General features: G+C 53.5%; 1 pseudogene; it reads right to left on the minus strand.

Annotated features, from left to right (window-relative positions):
- Nucleotides 1–12844: 12844 nt before the first annotated feature.
- Nucleotides 12845–14701, minus strand: LOC132319404 (feather keratin Cos2-3-like; annotated as a pseudogene).
- Between the last annotated feature and the right edge of the window lie 4105 nt (nucleotides 14702–18806).

The following is an 18806-nucleotide window of genomic DNA, read 5'->3' on the forward strand; positions in this document are numbered from 1 at the left end:
TTCGAGACCACCTGTGCCTATGAGAGCTCTAATTTTATGGCTTGTTCTGGTACCAGTAGAAGAAAGGCCAAGCCCCACAGCATATCTCATATCAGGCAGTAGCCGGCCCCAGGTGGAGCGTCCGTCTTCACCACGTTGCTGAACACCACAGGGAAATACAGCCTCCTGCAGCTGTAGGTCTGTGCCTGCTCAGGTCAGATTAACTTAATGATAATGAACAGTTTGTTATGTCTGCCATGAGTGGTGCATGGGATCACACTGGTCTTAATGCAGAAAGGGAGTGGGAATAGGGGTCCCCACCTGCAAATCCCTTGCCCCTTCACACACTCTTTCAGCTCGGGGGTGCAGAGCTGCCCTTTCCCCACCTCTCCCAGTGCAGCAGTCCAATGGGTGCCCCATGTGCTCCCTGGGAGTAGGGGGTGACCCAATGATCCCTCATCCTGTTCCCTGATGACCCCCCCAACCTTTCTCGTACAGTAGGAGTAGCTTGTCCTTGTCCTTGTGGAGGTGGAGGAAGTCGAGGTCTCTGACAGTGCCTGCAGGCCTGTCTCTTTGTGGTGCTGCATTCCTTTCCCCTCTCTCTTGGGCCACTCTATGACCTCAGAAACTCCAGCTAGGCACAGACCTTTGTGTAATGAGTTGGGCGATTAAGCATCCCTTGACCATTCCAAGAACTCTTATATCATGAGGGTAGGGAATGGCACTGACTGTACCAGGCCCTCCTGTTACCTGACCGAGACGGTTAATGCGAGCAAGAAGAATGGGATGATCCATCATTCCCTAACAGCCCTGGAGTACTCCCTTTGAGCTCTCCTGGACTGCAGCGGGCTGTAACCATCACCTCCCTCTGTGTGGGACACCTCTCAAAGGGAACTCTCCAGTTTGTGACATTTTGGAGGAGCACACCGAGCTGGCGATGGCATCTGGGACCTGGGCTAAAACCATCTCCTCCTTGAGGCTCAAGTCTGGCCTGTTGAGGAATGCTGAGACATTTGAAGTGACTATTTTCACAGAACTCATGGGCTTGGCCACTGGATGCCCTCGTGTGTGGCCTGGCCAAGCTGATTTCAACATCAACCAGGGAGTTGCCTTAGCTCTGCACGTGTGTGTAACTGCTGTGCTGTGCAGGGAACTGTGTTGGGGGGTAGATGGTATATCGGGGACCTGCCTCTGCTATGCTTGCCCTCGGGTGCAGGCCATGCCCCTTCATGCTGGGAACAGTTGGGAAGATGAGGAGGAGAAGGTCTTGGGCTGTTGTAAATGCTTTTTCTCACTCTATCCCCACTCCTGCATCCTTTGGGGCCACCTTCTGACTGAGCTTCTTTTCCCAGCACAGAGCTATGCAAAGCAGAAGGAATTCCCTTCTTCACAGGCTTGTGAGCCGCTGACCTCTCAGAGCCTCCAGCAGCAGCACCGGGCTCCTCACTGAGGGATAGCAGTGGTTGGGCTCCCCATCTGCAGGATGTGCTCTGAGGCCAAGGGGGCGTATCTGAGCAGAGATGCCGGAATACAGGGCCTGATCCCCACTGGCTGTGGAGGTGCTGAGTATGTTTTCCTCAGCTCCAAGAGACGGTGACTGGAAGGGACCCACTGCCCTATGTCCCACCCTCCCCTTCCTCTGGGAATGGTGAAAGGTTTGCTTGTTCCCCCACCTCATTCTCCCCCAGCCAAGGTGCTGCCTTTCTTCCTTGGCAATACAAGACAATGTCCACCAATAAAAGGGGTATACGGAGGCGGAGGCTGGGAAGCAGAAAACTTTAATGACTCTGAAGAGAGAAATGAGTTCACTCCTAGAGGAGGCTGCTGGTGGTGGGAGATCGCTGGCAGCTGCCCAAAGTCTGTGCCCATTGCCCATGGTGGAGATCCCACAGGGCATCCATCTGGCTGTCCCATGGAGGGATAGGGATCAGTAGATACCCCAGGTTGTCTTTGAGGGTCTAGTGAGCCAGAAGAACAGAAGACAGGGAAGAGATGGGAGGGAGTAGAGGCAAGGAAGTTAAACTTTGGCCGTTTTCAGAGAGCCCCAGCTGCACCTCTTTTGGAAGGGCAGCACTGGATGCTCAGCCTGCTGAAATCGATGGCTAGGAGCTCTGTCCTCAGTCCAGAATCTAGGTCTGGATTCCTGGGGATCCTGGTCTTGTCTGTCACCAGTGGCTTTAGCAGGGGGGACATCTGCTGCCGCAGTAGCAGCTGGTAATGCAGGAGAGGTCACAGCACCCAGAGGAGATGGGCACCCTGTCACAGCTGAGGATGCTGCCAACAGCAGCAGAGGTGGAGGATCCCACAATGGTGTTCCGTGGGAAGGAGCTGAGGATGGGGCCAGACAGTGCCACCACCACGGGAGGGGGCTCAATGACAAGAGTGGAGAAGGAGAAGCCGAGCACAGGGACATGTGAGGAGCAATCTCCCATGAGTCCATCACCCCACCACGAGGGTTTCAAAGGCACCTGCTCAGCTAGGAGGTAGAAACTGGGCAGTGAGGCAAAAGGGTTTCTTGCCCTCATTCAGACATGCTACTGCAAAGTGTCACCAGGCCCAATGAGGCTGCTGGCTATTTCTTCAATTAAGAGCTCGCTCAGCCAACTCACTCTCTGAGTCAGACCCTCACCTGCCTTCAACCGCTCATGACAAGCAGAACCATGACCTAGCATAGGATGGAAGACCACACATCTGAATGACCAGAACAGGACATGGGGAAAGAGCTTCAGACTCACGTGGTTTCCAAGGAGAAGGAGGCAAGAGATGTGGACGAGAGAGTGAGGCATTGAGCTGGCTTTTTTGGTGGCCCTGACCTACCCCAGGCCCAGAGGCAGCTTCGACTGAAGTGACAATTTTCTACGGTGCTCATGATGAACAGAAAACATCCCAGCTAATGACATGATATGGGTGGCTGTTTTCCTCGACGCTACCTTTTCATTTCCTGGCTAATGCCATACCCATTCCCTCATGGAGGCTTCTTCTGAGTGCTGGGATTGAGAGACCCCAGGATTTCTGGGGCAGGAATGCATCAGTGGCAGCAGAAGCCTCAGCTCAAGTGCCGGATGGGTGCAGTGCAAGCAAGGGATGTTGGCCTGAGGCAAATTGGTGGGGTTGCCTGTGGCTGCATTGACAGGAAGGGGCCCAGTCGCTCCCAGCCCTGCAATCCTTGGCTGGTCACAGAATCACAGAATCACAGAATAACTAAGGTTGGAAAAGACCTCTAAGACCATCAAGTCCAACCATTACAAAAAGAAAGAAAAAAAAAGTCCCAAACCAAAACAAAAAACCACACCACACACCACCATGCCCATCAAGACACGTCCCACAATGCCACATCCACATGCTCCTTGAATACCTCCAGGGAGGGTGACTTCACCACCACCCAGGGCAGTCTATTCCAGTGTGTTACCACTCCCTCAGTAAAGAAATTTTTCCTAATATCGAGTCTGAATCTCCCCTGGCGCAACTTGAGGCCATTTCCTCTTGTCCTGTCACTCATCACTTGGGAGAAGAGGTCAACACCCACCTCTCTGCAACCCCCTTTCAGGTAGTTGTAGAAAGCGATGAGGTCTCCCCTCAGCCTCCTCTTCTCCAGGCTAAACAACCCCAGTTCCCTCTGCTGCTCCTCATAAGACTTGTGCTCCAGACCCCTCACCAGCTTCGTCGCCCTTCTCTGGACGCGCTCCAGCACCTCTATATCTTTCTTGTAGTGAGGGGCCCAAAACTGAACACAGGATTCGAGGTGCGGCCTCACCAGAGGAATGATCACCTCCCTACTCCTGCTGGCCACACTATTTCTGATACAGGCCAGGATGCCGTTGGCCTTCTTGGCCACCTGTAGTGTTGCCTGGGGTTGTTGTGGCCAAAATGCAGAACGCGGCACTTGGCCTTGTTGAAATTCGTCCAATTGGCCTGGGCCCATCCATCCAGCCTGTCCAGATCCCTTTGCAAGGGCTTCCCTGTGTGAAAGTGTCCCTCCATCCCTCCCAACCTGCTCCAGTGTTCAATTGTGGCCAGCTTCCCAGTCAGGTGGGCTGCACTGCTGGGTTTCAATTCTCTTCCTCCTAAAGCTGTCCATATGCCTTTTGGACCTCTCCAAGGAGGGAGAAGCCACAACCTCTCTGGGCAAAGCGTGTCAGTGCGCGGTCTCCCTAGCCAGTAAACAAGTGTTTCCTGATGTTTCAGACAGAGCCTGCTGTGTTTCAGCCTGTGTCCGATAGAGCCAATGTCGGACAGCTCCAAGATGGACCCACCACTGGCCAAGGCTGAGCCAATCAGCGACAGTGGTAACGCCTCTGGGGTATTTAAGAAAGGGGAACAGAAACAGCCAGAGGAGAGGAGTGAGAATATGTGAGCGAAACAATTATGCAGCCACCAAGGTCAGTGAAGAAAGAGGGGGAGAAGGTGCTCCAGGCACTCAAGCAGAGATTCCCCTGCAGCCCATGGTGAAGACCATGGTGAGGCAGGCTGTCCCCCTGCAGCCCATGCAGGATAACGGTGGAGCAGATATCCACCTGCAGCCCATGGAGGACCCCACGCCAGAGCAGGTGGATGGTCCCAAAGGAGGCTGTGATCCTGTGGAGATCCCGCACTGGAGCAGGCTCCTGGTAGCACCTGTGACCCCATGGACTGGAGCCCACACTGGAGCAGGTTTTCTGGTAGGACTTGTGACCCCATGGGGGACCCATGCTGGAGCATTCTGTTCCTGAAGGACTGCACTCCGTGGAAAGGACCCATGCTGGAGCATTTCATGAAGAACTGCAGCCCATGGGAAGGACTCATGTTGGAGAAGTTTGTGGAGAACTGTCTCCAGTGGGAGAGACCCCACCCCTGGAGCAGGGGAAGAGCATGAGGAGGAAGGAGCAGCAGAAACAACGTGTGATTCACAGACCGCCCCCCCACCATTCCCTGTACCCCTGTGCCACTAGAGGGGAGGAGGTAGTGAAAATGGGGAGTGAAGTTGAGCCCCGGAGGAAGGGAGGGGTGAGGGGAAGGTGTTTTAAGATTTGGTTTATTTCTCATTAGCCTACTCTGATATGATTGGTAATAAATTTTAACTGATTTCCCCAAGTCGAGTCTGGTTTGCCCGTGATGGTAATTGGTGAGTGATCTCTCCCTGTCACTTATCTCGACCCACAAGCCTTTCATTATATTTTCTCTCCTGGGTCCAGCTGAGGAGGGGGAGTGATAGAGCAGCTTTGGTGGGCACTTGGCATCCAGCCAGAGTCAACCCACCACACCCTCCCTTCAGGTATTTATATATGCTGATAAGATTCCTCCCACCACCCTCGCCCCGCCCCCTCCCTTCTCTGTGCTGAAGAGTCCCAGATCTCTCAGCCTTTCCTCATAGGAGAGATGCTTCAGTTCATTCATCATCTTTGTGCCCCTTCATTGGATTCTCTCCAGTACTTTCATAGCTCCCTTGAACTGGGGAGTCTAGATCTGGAACCAGTACTCCAGGAGTGGCCTCACCAGTGCTGAGTTGAGGGGAACGATCATCTTCCTCAACCTTCTGACAGCACTCCTCCCAGTGCAGCCCAGAACACTGTTGGCTTTCTTTGAGGCAAGGGCACATTGCTGGCTCATTGTCAACTTGGTGTCCAGCAGGACAACCCAGGTCATTTCCTGCAAAGTTGCTTTACAGCTGGGCGGTCCCCACCATGTACTGATGCATGGGGTTGTTCATCCCCAGGAGTAGGACTTTGCCCTTCCCCTTGTTGAGTTGCAGGAGGGTCCTGTCAGCTCATTTCTGCAGCCTCTTGAGGTCCCTCTGGATGGCAGCGTGATCCTCTGCTCAGCATGGGGCTTTTGCTAAAGAAGGGATGGACTATGTGGAAAAGATGTATCTGGTGCCTACAAATTAGTTCAAGCTGCTACAGGTGCTGCCATTACCCAGGGCAGTCATGAGGGCTGATATGGTCCACTCTTTGGATGCTGAAATGAGGGACATTCTCCACAAAGCAGGTTTGATGGCCTACAAGAAAGCTAAGGGGTGTACGGCTGCTCTTCAGAAATTCTTGGTACACAAGAAGCAGCGTGATCAGGAACGGGGGAAAATAACTCCTCTTTTCCAGCAGAAAACAAGACAGAGGTGGAAAAGCCGCTGCAGACTCCTGAGGACTCTGTTGATCAGAAAGCTCCGGATAATGTGCATCCATGGTACTGGGAGAATGCACAAATGCTCCTAGGTAAATTAGGGCAGCCCAAGCATATTTCTTGCTGGGAAAACCAGGGAAGTTTTGTGTACAAAGGAGATGGCATAAAGGGGTCCAGCTTTCTTGATTTAGTCCAATGTGTCCTTCAGACTTGTGGCCCACCTGACAAGACCTGAAGGCTGGAATGTTTTTCTGAAAGCCACGTCTGTGATGAATGTCCTGTCTTCTGTCACAGGTCATACAACAACCAGGGTCTCTGGAAACAGCTCGAAGTGCCTGAGGAGGGCCGAGACAGCATAGACAGCAGCTAGGAAGAGGAAGATCCATAAAACTCCTGTGAAGTTTACTGTTGAAATGAAAATATTCATAGAATCATGGAATCATAGGATGGTTTAGGTTGGAAGGGACCTTTAAAAGATCATCCAGTCCAACCCCCTCTGCCATGGGGATTTATACTCATACAATCTTTAAACTTTACTGTGTGTAGTGTCCATTTAAAAAACATGTTTGGTTGGGTTGGGGTGGACTGAGCTTAAAGAGCACACAGTCAGCCTTACAGTTGAGCTGTAAGCTTTATTTACAGAATACTTTTATGAAAATTACTGCAAGAGATGCCTGTCTGGGTCTTTTGAAATGTATTTTGAGTAGCTGTGGTCATGGGGAAAACTCCATCTTCATATTTCACAAAATGCATCTGCATCTGATCATTTTGTACTGGATTGTTAGACTACAGTTTTGAAACCTGTTCAAAAGTTAATCCCTTGTTATGGTGATGTATGACAAAGACACCATGATCCCCCCTCAGGCCATGGAGGGGGGATACTGCTGTTGCTTCCTCTGGAAAGCAAGAACCATAGCATTGTGTTTTAAATGGGCCATGATGCCTTCAGGAAAGAGAGCACTGTTTGGAGGGTATCCACAGGAGTCAAAAAACTCTGTGTGGTTCTGATGTGCCAAGAAACTTGCAAGCCGTTGCTCTCCAGGCTGGTGATGTGGATGCGTATTCACCACCACGCTCACCGGTCTTGGGGAAACATAGGCCCTAGGGAGCCTAGTTGCCCGGGTAAGTGCCTAGAAATGTTTCCCTGGTGTAGGGCTGTGGTTAGAAAAAACAAGAGAGCTGGTCCATCTCAGACTTCTATCTTAGAGAGCAGACAATTCCACCCCAGAAGCATCTATTGATTATTGCCATAATCTAGGCAACAGATGGGAGGTGTCGGTGCCAGGGTCAGAGCTGGGGCTGTGGTGCAGACCAAGGCCGGACTCAAGAGAGGATGAGGTGAAGGCTCCACCCAGTGACTACCAGGACTATCTAGGAGCCTGGCCAGGCCAGGAAGACAACAGTAGCCCAGGCCAGACACAGGCACAGATAGGACAGAGCTGGGGCAGGCCTACACTAGGCCTGAGCTCTCATAGAGACGCTGAGCCAGGCGGCAAGCCAGAGCTGGGACCCATGGTTGCACGGGGTCTAGGTGGGCTTGGTCCTAATGCTCATTGCTGCTGTGTTACCACCTGACTCAGCATCGACGCCCACAGAACCTGGCCTGGGGAGCAGTGCACCCCCATCCTCGCCCCATGCAGGAATGACCCTGTCCTCCATGCTGGTCCTGTAGTGCTGACCGCATGTTGGGTCAGTGTGAGGGAAAACTCCCACACCACAGGGTCCCAGAGTCTGCAGATGTGGGAAGGCCCTGGCGTGTCTGTGGGAAGCAATGGTGCTGTGTGGAGCACAAGGGCCTCTTCAGCCTCAGGGCTCTGAAGGAGCTTGGTGCCTGGGGGAAGGCACCCCAACGTGTGCACTCTGGTTGGGCTGGTGCGTGCCCTGTGCCATTCAGGGACAGCTCATGGATCCTGCTGAGTGCAGTGTCACTGCAATGTCTCCACAGAGCTGGGGGTATCTCCTTTCACACAGCACCCTTCTGGACCAGAGTTGGGTTGTGGCACTTATGGGGCTGTAGAGGTCCTGGGCCTCAGCAAAGCTGTGCCTGGGGAAGACAAGGCAGCACAGAGCAGGGTTGTGTGTTTGGGCACCAGTCACAGTCCCAGGGATGCCTTCACCCAAGGGGGTGTTGCGTTCAAAGGGACAGGGGACCCCAGCATGTGGCCTGCTGTAGCTGATACCAATACTAATTTGTGAACACCTCAGCCTTACACAGGTAGTCAATAGGTGGCAATGCCAGATGCTGTGCTGAAGGGTGGTAGGGCTGCATGGGGAAGCTGTCCCTGCTGCCCATGCTCAGGCATAAAAGCCATAGCCCCAAAATCGGGTGATGGAGGGGAGGGGCAGGTGGAGTAGGGACTGTGGGCCATCCCCAAAACTATTCACCCATTCTCAAATCCAGCCATCCTTTGGCAACATAGTTTTCTGAGCCTCCTTGCCCAGCACAGCTCCAGCCAAAGCAAGAGCACCACTCTTCCCCAAGGGCTTGTGGGACTGCTGACCTCCCTGGGGCCTCCCACATGCTCACAGTTCCTCTCTGGAAGACAGCAGTTGTCAGGATTCCTGTTCATATGATGTGCTCCGGGGCCAGGGGGATATTTCTGAGCAGAGACGCAGCAAGGCAAGGACTAGGAGAATACTGTGGGGAACAGTGTCAAAGGCTTTGCTGAAGTCCAGGTAGACAACATCAACAGCCTTCCCCTCATCCACTAGGCGGGTCACCTGGTCATAGAAGGAGATCAGGTTGGTCAAGCAGGACCTGCCTTTCATGAACCCGTGCTGGCTTGGCCTGATCCCTTGGGTAACCTGCACGTGTCCCGTGAGCGCCCTCAAGATGAGCCTCTCCATAACCTTCCCCGGCACCGAGGTCAGGCTGACAGGCCTGTAGTTCCCCGGATCCTCCTTCCGACCCTTCTTGTAGATGGGCGTCACGTTGGCAAGCCTCCAGTCATCTGGGACCTCCCCCGTTGACCAGGACTGTTGATAAATGATGGAGAGCGGCTTGGCAAGCTCTTTCGCCAGTTCCCTCAGCACCCTTGGGTGGATGCCATCAGGCCCCATAGACTTATGAGTGTCCAGGTGGCATAGCAGGTCATTAACTGCTTCCTCCTGGATCATGGGGAGCCTATTTTGCCCTCCATCCCTGTCATCCAGCTCAGGGGGACGGATACCCTGAGGATACCCGGTGTGGCTGTTAAAGACTGAGGCAAAGAAGGCATTAAGTACCTCAGCCTTTTCCTCATCCTTCGTGACAATGTTCCCCACCGCATCCAGTAGAGGATGGAGATTCTCCTTGGCTCTCTTTTTGTTGTTAATGTATTTATAGAAGCTTTTTTTGTTGTCCCTCACGACCGTGGCCAGGTTGAGCTCTAGCTGGGCTTTCGCCTTCCTAATTCCCTCCCTGCATGACCTAACGAGGTCCTTGTACTCTTCTTCACTTGCCTGCCCCTTTTTCCAGAGGTGGTAAGTTCTCTTTTTTTCCCCAAGCCTCAGCATAAGCTCCTTGTTGAGCCAGGCCGGCCGTCTTCCCCGCCGGCTCTTCTTACGGCACACGGGCACTGCCTGCTCCTGCGCCTTCAAGATTTCCTTCTTGAAGTATGTCCAGCCTTCCTGGGCCCCTTTGCCCTTCAGGACCGTCTCCCAAGGGACCCTCCCGACCAGTGTCCTGAACAGGGCAAAGTCTGCCCTCCGGAAGTCCATGGTAACGGTGTTGCTCACCCGCCTCCTTACTTGGCTAAATATTGAAAACTCTATCATATCATGGTCGCTAAGCCCAAGACGGCCTCTGACCTTCACTTCACCCACCAGACCCTCTCTGTTCGTAAACAGCAGGTCAAGCAGGGCACCTTCCCTTGTAGGCTCGCTTACCAGCTGCGTCAGGAAGTTATCTTCGACACACTCGAGGAACCTCCGGGACTGTTTCCTCTTAGCTGTGTTGTACTTCCAGCAGACATCCGGTAAGTTGAAGTCCCCCACAAGAGCAAGGGCTTGCGACTGCGAGACTTCTGCCAGTCGCTTGAAGAACACTTCATCAGCTTCTACGCCCTGGTCGGGTGGTCTATAACAGACCCCCAGCAGGATATCCGGCTTGTTGGTCTTCCCCCTCATCCTTGCCCATAAGCATTCAACCCCGTCGTGACAATCATCCAGCTCTATACAATCAAAGCACTCCTTGACGTACAGAGCCACCCCACCGCCTCTCCTTCCTTGCCTGTCCCTCCTGAAGAGCTTATAGCCTTCCATTGCAGCACCCCAGCCATGCGAGTCGTCCCACCATGTTTCTGTGATGGCGACCACGTCATAGCTGCCCTGCTGCACGATGGCTTCCAGCTCCTCCTGTTTGCCGCCCATGCTGCGTGCATTGGAGTAGATGCACTTGAGCTGGGCTATCGGTCTTGCCCCCGGCAATGGCATGCCACCCCTAGGCTCACCTCTGGGTAGCCTGGCTTCATCCCCTTCCCCCTTCGAGTCTAGTTTAAAGCCCTCCTGATGAGGTTTGCCAACTTACGGGCAAGGATTCTTTTCCCCCTTGGGGACAGCTGGACACCACCTGCACTCAGCAGGCCCGGTGCCACGGAGACCACCCCATGGTCAAAGAATCCAAAATTCCTCTGGTGGCACCAGTCTCTGAGCCACGCGTTGACCATGTTTGCTTTCTTATTCCTTTCAGTGTTCCTCCCCGCCACTGAAGGGATTGCAGAAAACACCACCTGCGCACCCGATCCATCAATCAGTCTCCCCAGCGCCTTAAAGTCCTTCTTCATCCCTTTCACACTTCTTTGCTCTATCTCCTCGCTGCCAACCTGCAAAACTACCAGTGGGTAGTAATCGGTGGGCCGTACCAGACTGGGGAGTTTCCTCATGACCTCCCTCACCCGGGCCCCAGGGAGGCAGCAGACCTCCCTGTGGGTCGGGTCAGGCCGGCAAGAAGCTGGCGGCCTGTGGTTTAGACAGGTACACTCTTCGCTGGGTAAAAAACTGGCTGGATGGCCGAGCCCAGAGGGTTGTGGTGAATGGGGTGAAATCCAGCTGGCGGCCGGTCACAAGTGGAGTCCCCCAGGGCTCAGTTTTGGGACCGGTCTTGTTTAATATCTTCATTGATGATCTGGATGAGGGGATAGAGTGCTCCCTCAGCAAGTTTGCAGACGACACCAAGTTGGGAGGGAGTGTTGATCTGCTTGAGGGTAGGAAGGCTCTGCAGAGGGATCTGGACAGGCTGGATCGATGGGCTGAGGCCAACCGGATGAAGTTCAAAAAGGCCAAGTGCCGGGTTCTACACTTCGGCCACAACAACCCCAGGCAACGCTACAGGCTTGGGGATGAGTGGCTGGAAAGTTCCCCTGCAGAAAAGGACCTGGGGGTGTTGATCGACACCCGGCTGAAGATGAGCCAGCAGTGTGCCCAGGTGGCCAAGAAGGCCAACGGCATCCTGGCTTGCATCAGAAATGGTGTGGCCAGCAGGAGCAGGGAGGTGATCATGCCTCTGTACTCGGCTCTGGTGAGGCCGCACCTCGAATACTGTGTTCAGTTTTGGGCCCCTCACTACAAGAAAGACATTGAGGTGCTGGAGCGTGTCCAGAGAAGGGCGACGAAGCTGGTGAGGGGTCTGGAACACAAGTCTTATGAGGAGCGGCTGAGCGAGCTGGGGTTGTTTAGCCTGGAGAAGAGGAGGCTGAGGGGAGACCTTATCGCTCTCTACAACTACCTGAAAGGGGGTTGCAGAGAGGTGGGTGTTGGTCTCTTCTCCCAAGTGACTAGTGACAGGACTAGAGGAAATGGCCTCAAGTTGCGACAGGGGAGGTTCAGGCTAGACATTAGGAAAAAGTTCTTCACTGAGAGAGTGGTGAAACACTGGAATAGGCTGCCCAGGGAGGTGGTAGAGTCACCCTCCCTGGAGGTATTCAAGGAGCGTGTGGATGTGGCATTGTGGGATGTAGCTTGATGGACATGGTGCTGTGTGGTGTTGGGTGGGTTGTGGCTTGTTATTGTTGTTGTGTGGCGTGGGTTTTGTGGGTTTTTTTTGTTTGTTTTTTTTTTTTTTTTTTTTCCCCCCCCAGGTTGGACTCGATGATCTTACAGGTCTTTTCCAACCGTACTGATTCTGTGATTCTGTGACTAATGGCCATGGGCAGTAGAGTAACTGGGGATGTCTTCCTCAGCTTCAAGAGGCAGTCCCTGAAAGAGGACTCACTGCAGTTTTTCCCACTCTCCAATGCCTCTAGGAGTGATGAAGGGTCCTCCTGTGCCCCCAACTAATGCCCCTCCAAAGCAAGGTCTTTCTCCCGCAGCGGTCAGTGTGCAGATGGAAAGACCACCTAAGGAACACAGGCAGGGTTGCAAAAACTTTTTAATGCGTCGAAAGAGGGAAATGAGGTCAGCCCAAGTGGAGGCCCTGAGTGAGGGGCAGGAGCAGCCAAGACTCTCTTCCCCTTTTCCTGTGGCAGAGTTGCCACAGGGCATCTATCGACCTGCCTCACAGAAGCAGACAGGCTAGCAGGTGGCTCCAGGCTTGTTTCTGGGGTCCTCACAGCAAGCTCTGAGGGGAGCACAAGAATACAAAGAAAAGAGAGAAAAAGGGTGATTGGAAGACAGGAACGTTAGACATTGGCCATGTTTTCAGAAGGCCCAGGCTGCCCCTTCCAGTCTGCCCTTGCAGGACAAGCCAGAGATGGTCAGCTGCTCCTAAAACAATGGCACAGAGTTTGATCCTGTGTCAAGCAGCATTTTCTGAGTTCCTGGGGGTCCTTATCTGAGGCCGTTGCCAGCATCTTTAGCAGGGGGGGCACCTCCTGCCGCAGTAGCGGCTAGTGATGCAGGAGAGGTCACAGCAGCCAGAGGTGATGGGCACTCCGTCACAGCTGAGGATGCTGCCAACAGCAGCGGAGGTGGAGGATCCCACAACAGTGTTCTGCGGGAAGGAGCTGAGGATGGGACCAGGCAGGGTCACCACCACGGGAGAGGGCTGGATGACGACGGTGGCGTTCTGGCACTGCCTGACACAGGGCTCATTGCAGCTGTTGGCCAGCGGGGTTGGGCCGCAGGGCTGGCAGGGCCGGCACTGGTCATAGCAGGACATGTCTTGGGGCCTGAGGTGCACCTGGGAGAGAGGGCAGGGAGGAAGGAAAAAATGGGCATGCGTGAGGAGCAGCCTGTCACCACACCATGAGGGAACCAAAGAACGTGCAGGCTGGAAGGTGGAGGCTGTGCAGAGACGTATGAGGGCTTCTTGGCCTTGTCATACCAGGGCCCCAAAAGGTCTACTAGCTCCTATGCAGCTACTGCCTAGCCCCTGAGTCCAGAAGCCACCTCAGTACAGTCCCAGCTTCCTTCCATGTCTAACCTTCTCCCCACTTCCCTCTCCCATGACAAGCAGCCCCAAGATCTGGCATAGAACAAATCTGGAATCAGCTGAGAGGTCCACTGAAGTGAGACCTCCTTTTAGAGACAGCACAGAAGGAGACGGGGCTTCAGACTCACCTGACTCCCAAGGAGAAGGAGGCAAGAGAAGTGGATGAGAGAGCAAGGAGCTGGGCTGGCTTTTATCATGGCCCTTTACTGCCCCAGGCTGCCAGAGGCATTCCTTGTGGAGGTGATTATTTTCTGACAAGCTCACCTTGAATGCAAAACATCCCAGCTAATGCTATGGGCTGTGTTTTGGCTTCCTGAATTGCTGTCTTCTCGTTTCCTGCTTTATGCCAGGCACATTCCCCGCTGAAGACAGCCTTTCCGTGACAGGATGAGAGGCCCAAGCATTTCTGGAGCAAAACATGTCAGCGTGGGCAGAGGACTCATCTCACATGCTGGAGGAGTCCTGTAAAGGCAAATGATGTCAGCCTGGGTGACTCCTTTGGGGCTCTTTATCACCCTGTTGCCAAGAAGCGGCCTGGCTCCTGGGTTTGACCGTATCCCACCTAAATCTGCTTCCAGGAAAATTCTGCTGGCTGGTTTTGCCTGCTCCTGTTCTACACCAGGGAGGCAGCATGGGGCAAGATGTGGTGCAGGATCCTTTTCAGATCTCAGAAAGAAAGACCTGACAGCAAACGACAGAATAAAATGTCTGTTTTTGTAAGATAGAATAAAAAGACGAATATAGTTAGTGAGTAAACCTTCCATCCCCTCAGATGCTGGGAAACCTGTGCTTGTGCAGCATCAGATGGACCCAGGTAAATTTTCCCAAGACACACTGTGCAGATCCTGTCCAGGGAGAGCTTCTGCTTCCCTCCCATGCCATGGTGCCTTTTATTTTGTGTTACACAAAAAAAGAAAAGTACGTCTTCTCGAACACTCAAAGGTTATTTCTGCCATAACACCCACCAACGTGCAGCACAGGCTGACACAGGGCACTCCAGCAGATTCCCTTGCAGCAGCTACTCATGCTTATGTACAGGCCTCTCAAGCCTTTAGTGCAAGGCCCAATAGAGCAGATATGTCTTGCGCAAGATCACTGACTCCTTGAATACAATGTTTTCTTCAAAGCTCCCAGTACACCTCCCCTCTGTGCAGTCTCCCTGGGTACCCAAACACCACCATTAGCACATACAGGGCCTTGTCCTTCCCCTGAATGCTCCTCAGAATCCCTGCCAGAGCTGTCCCCAGGATATCCCCAGTTGAGTGCAAAGTCGGTCATGTTTCTGCGTGTGTCCTCTTGTCTGCACTTGTCTGCATGCTGGATTTCTGCAAGTGTTTTTGGGTGCAGAGTTTTGCATGCTTCCATGTGTGTGTTTGTGTGTCCCTCATCACGAGGGCATGCGCAGCTCACGGCAGGAGCACACTCCACTGCTCTGTCCATGAGCTCCACACAGCAGCCAGGGCCAGACAGAGCCTGAGTGCAGTTGAACAACAACAGAACAAACCTGGCAGAGAACTGCCCACAGCACAGGCACTGAAATGCAACCTTGTGTATCTTCAGCCTTCCTTTTCCCGCCGATGAAAAGCTCACACTGTTTTACTGCTGACTTCAGGCCACAACAAGGATGGTTTCACACCAGTTGGGATCCTTAGTTTAATGCAGTGTAACAACATTGGGAGTGCCTCAGCATGGCTGGAAGTGCCCCTTCCTGCCTCTCCAGGCCAGGACAGAGCTGCTCTCCCCAGTGTTACGGAGTTCAAAAGGATAGGCAGAGAGAAAGGCTGAGGAATCCTGCCGACCATGTGCTGGCCATCCCTGAGTGGATCTGTTTCCAATGCAGTGTCAGTGGTGTCTAGGGTGGGACACACACCTGCCTTGTGTCCAAGCCAATGCCAAATGTACTCATGGGTACATGGTGCTGTGTCAGGCAGGGGCTGAGACCTTGGACCGAATATGTACTGAATAAAAGGAACATGGAGCCCATGAGGACAGGTGCTCTGCTGGACCTCATACTCACCAAAAAGGAAGAGCTCATTGCGGGTGTGAAGAGCAAGAGCAGCCTTGTCTGCAATGACCATGAGATGGTGGAGTTCAGGATCCTGAGGGCAGCGAGGAAGGTGAATATCAAGCTCACAACCCTGGAATTCAGGAGAGCACACTTTGGCTTCTTCAAAGATCTGCTTGGAAGAGTGCCCTGGGATAAGGCCCTAGAGGGAACAGAGGCCCGGGAAAGCTGGTTAATAGCCAAAGATCACCTCCTCCAAGCTCAAGAGCAGCCCATGCCAACGAGGAGGAAGTCCAGAAAGCATGCCAGGAGGCCTACGTGAATAAACAAGGAGCTCCTGGTCAAACTCAAACACAAAAAGGAAGCATACGGAAGGTGGAAACAAGGACAAGTAACCTGGGAGGAATACAGAGGCAATGTCCAAAGAGGTTAGGAAAGGTAAAGCCCAGCTGGAAGTAAGTCCAGTGAGGGGTGTCAAAGGCAGTAAGAAGGGCTTCTGTAAGGACACAGGTGACAAAAGGAAGAATACGGAAAGTGTAGGACCACTGCTGAATGAGATGGAGGCCCTGGTGACACAGGATATGGAAGAAGCTGAGGTGCTGAAGGCCTTCTTTGCCTCCATCCTTACTAGCAAGACTGGCCTTCAGGAATCCCAACTGCAGACCAGGGGGAAAGTCTGGAACAAGGGAGACCTACCTTTGGTGGAAGGAGTCCAGGACAGGGAATACTTAAGCAAACAGCCCATCTGTAAGTGCATGGGCCCTGATGGGATGCACCCACAAGGGCTGAGGGAGCTGGCTCCTGTCATTGCCAGGTCACTCATGATTATCTTCAACTGATCAGGGTGACTGGGAGAGGTGCCTGAGCAGGGCAAGAAAGAGAACCCAGGGAAGTACAAGCTTTTCAGCCTCACCTTGGGAGGGTGGTGGAGCAGCTAATCCTGGAAAGCCTGCCTAATCCAGGCATGTTAAGGATGAGAAAGGCAACAGGAGTAGTCAGTATGGCTTCACCAAGGGGAAGTCAGGCCTGATCAACTCGATAAACTTTGATGATGAAGTGACTGGCTTGGGAGATGAGGGGAGAGCAGTGGATCTTGTCTAGCTCAACTTCGGTAAGGCCTTTGACGCTGTCGCTCATAGGTTTCTCATAGAGAAGCTGTTGATGTAAGGGCTGGATGAGCAGACGGTGAGGTGGATTGAAAACTGTCTGAATGGCCAGGCCCAGAGGGTGGTGATCAGTGGTGTAAAGCCTAGTTGGAAGCCAGTGACTAATGGTGCACTCCATAGATCAATACTGGCTCCTGTTCAACATCTTCATTAGTGTTCTGGATGATGGGACAGAGTATACCCTCAGCAGATTTGTAGACAACAGCAAACTGGGAGGAGTGGCTGATACACAGGAGGGTCAGGCCAGCATCCAGAGGGACTCCGCCAAGCTGGAGAAATGGGCGTCTAGGAACCTCATGAAGTTCGACGAGGGGAAATGCAAATTCCTGCCCCTGGGGAAGAACAAGTCCATGCACCAGGGCAGCTTGGGGTCACCCGGCTAGAAAGCAGCTTTGGAGAAAAAAGCCTAGGGGTTCTGGTAGACACCAAGTTGGCCATAAGCCAGCGATGTGCCCTTGTGTAAAAGAGGTCCAATGGTATCCTGGGCTGCCTTAGACAAAGTGTTGCCAAGAGGTCAAGAGGGGTGATTGCTCCCCTTTATTCAGCACTGGTGGGCCACACCTGGACTGGCATCCTCTCTCATACTTCCTTTCTGACCAAACCGGTGACAAATGGGTTCCGTAAGGCGATGTTAAGGTGAGTGGAAAATTGGCTGGACTACCAGGCTCAAAGAGTTGTGACCAGTGGTGCAAAGCCCAGCTGGCAGACAATAGTGGGGTCTCTCAGGGTTCAGCAGTAGGACTTTATTTTTTTTTTTCTTTAATGTTTTCATGAAGGCCGCGAGTAATGGGAAGGACAGCACGTCCTGCAAGTTTGGGGGTGACACCCAACCGCAGGGAATATGCCTATGCTGATCTCTGTCAGCCAAATTGTTCCCAGCAGGTCCAGGAACTACTTGTTCAAAGGAAACAGAGAAGGTGGACTAGACTGTGGAAGTGCTCTGCGGCAGGAGTAGAGGCAATGAACAGCTGCTGGAATGTGGGGAGTTCTAGTTAAGCAACAGGCTAAAAGAAAGAGTGAGAACTGGAATGGATTTCCCTGGGAGTTTGTGCAACCTCCATCCTGGAGCGGCCTAATCTAGTGGGATCTGTTCTGAGCAGGGGCTTGAGCTAGATGACTTGTGGAGGTCCCTTCTGACCTGCATTCTCACCCTGTGATTCCCCACCACCCCTGCCCTCCCTGACCCCTGCACGCCCATGGGCACATTTGTCCTCACACCCCCTCTGCCTCAACACAACTTTTAGGCATTGTGCTCAGACTGCAGAGAGGCAGCTGAAGGGAGGCTCTCAGCCTCCTCCCTCCCATCCACAGGAAATCAGTGGCTGCTGTTTCTAGGCCCTGAGCTCAGAGAGAGCTCAGGGAAGCTGGTCCATCTCCTGGGTGGAGGCCCTGCAGCTATCCCGGCTGCAGCTGGCGCTGTGCAGGCTTATTCTTGCTGGAGGATGGGGAGAGTCCACTTGCCAGGAGACAATCTTCTGCCCGTGCAGAGCCTCTCAGCCCGGGTGAGATCCTGAGTGGCGCCAGTGCAGGGCTCAGCCTCGGGGTGGAGCTGGCAGCAGCAGAGGGGAGAGGAGGCAGCGGAGCAGAGGCACCGCGGCCAGAACAGGGAGCAGACGCTGGTGGGGGGGCAGTGAGGCCGGGGCGGCAGAGCAGTGGGATGCAGCAGTGCCAGGGCGCAGGGCTGGCGGGGCTGGCTGCGCTGCTCCTGGTTGCATGGCGCTGGCGGGCTGTGCCCGGGGTGTTCTCCAGTGGGCCTGCCACAAACTCTTCCCTCTCTTTTTTCTTTCTACCATCTCTCGTCCCCCTTTCCCAGCTCTCTTGAGTCCCCTCCAGGTAGTCTCCTTCATTCCCATCATCTCTACCATTACAAGTTTGCTTGCATGTACGCCTGCTTTTCCATGCACCCATTCTTCTCTGTGAATTCAGCAGTTAGTATTGCCCTCATTGCAGCCCTCTTTCACTGTAACACCCACTCTTGCTCTCTGCTTGTCCTGCCTTCATCCGTCCATCCACCCCTCTTTTTACCCATCTCTCCAGGCCCCTACCAGCTCTAATGCCTCTTCCTACTCTCTGAGACCCCTCTCTCATCTCTCCCCCTGCTTCCTTCCTAACTGTAGGCAGCAGTTTGCTTTCCTGCACCTCTCCATTATTCCATACATCCACTCATCCCTCTGTGCATTCAGCATTTATACTTGGTCTCAATTCAGCCCTC

Source organism: Gavia stellata, chromosome 28 (genome assembly GCF_030936135.1).
Source record: "Gavia stellata isolate bGavSte3 chromosome 28, bGavSte3.hap2, whole genome shotgun sequence".
Taxonomy (NCBI): domain Eukaryota; kingdom Metazoa; phylum Chordata; class Aves; order Gaviiformes; family Gaviidae; genus Gavia; species Gavia stellata.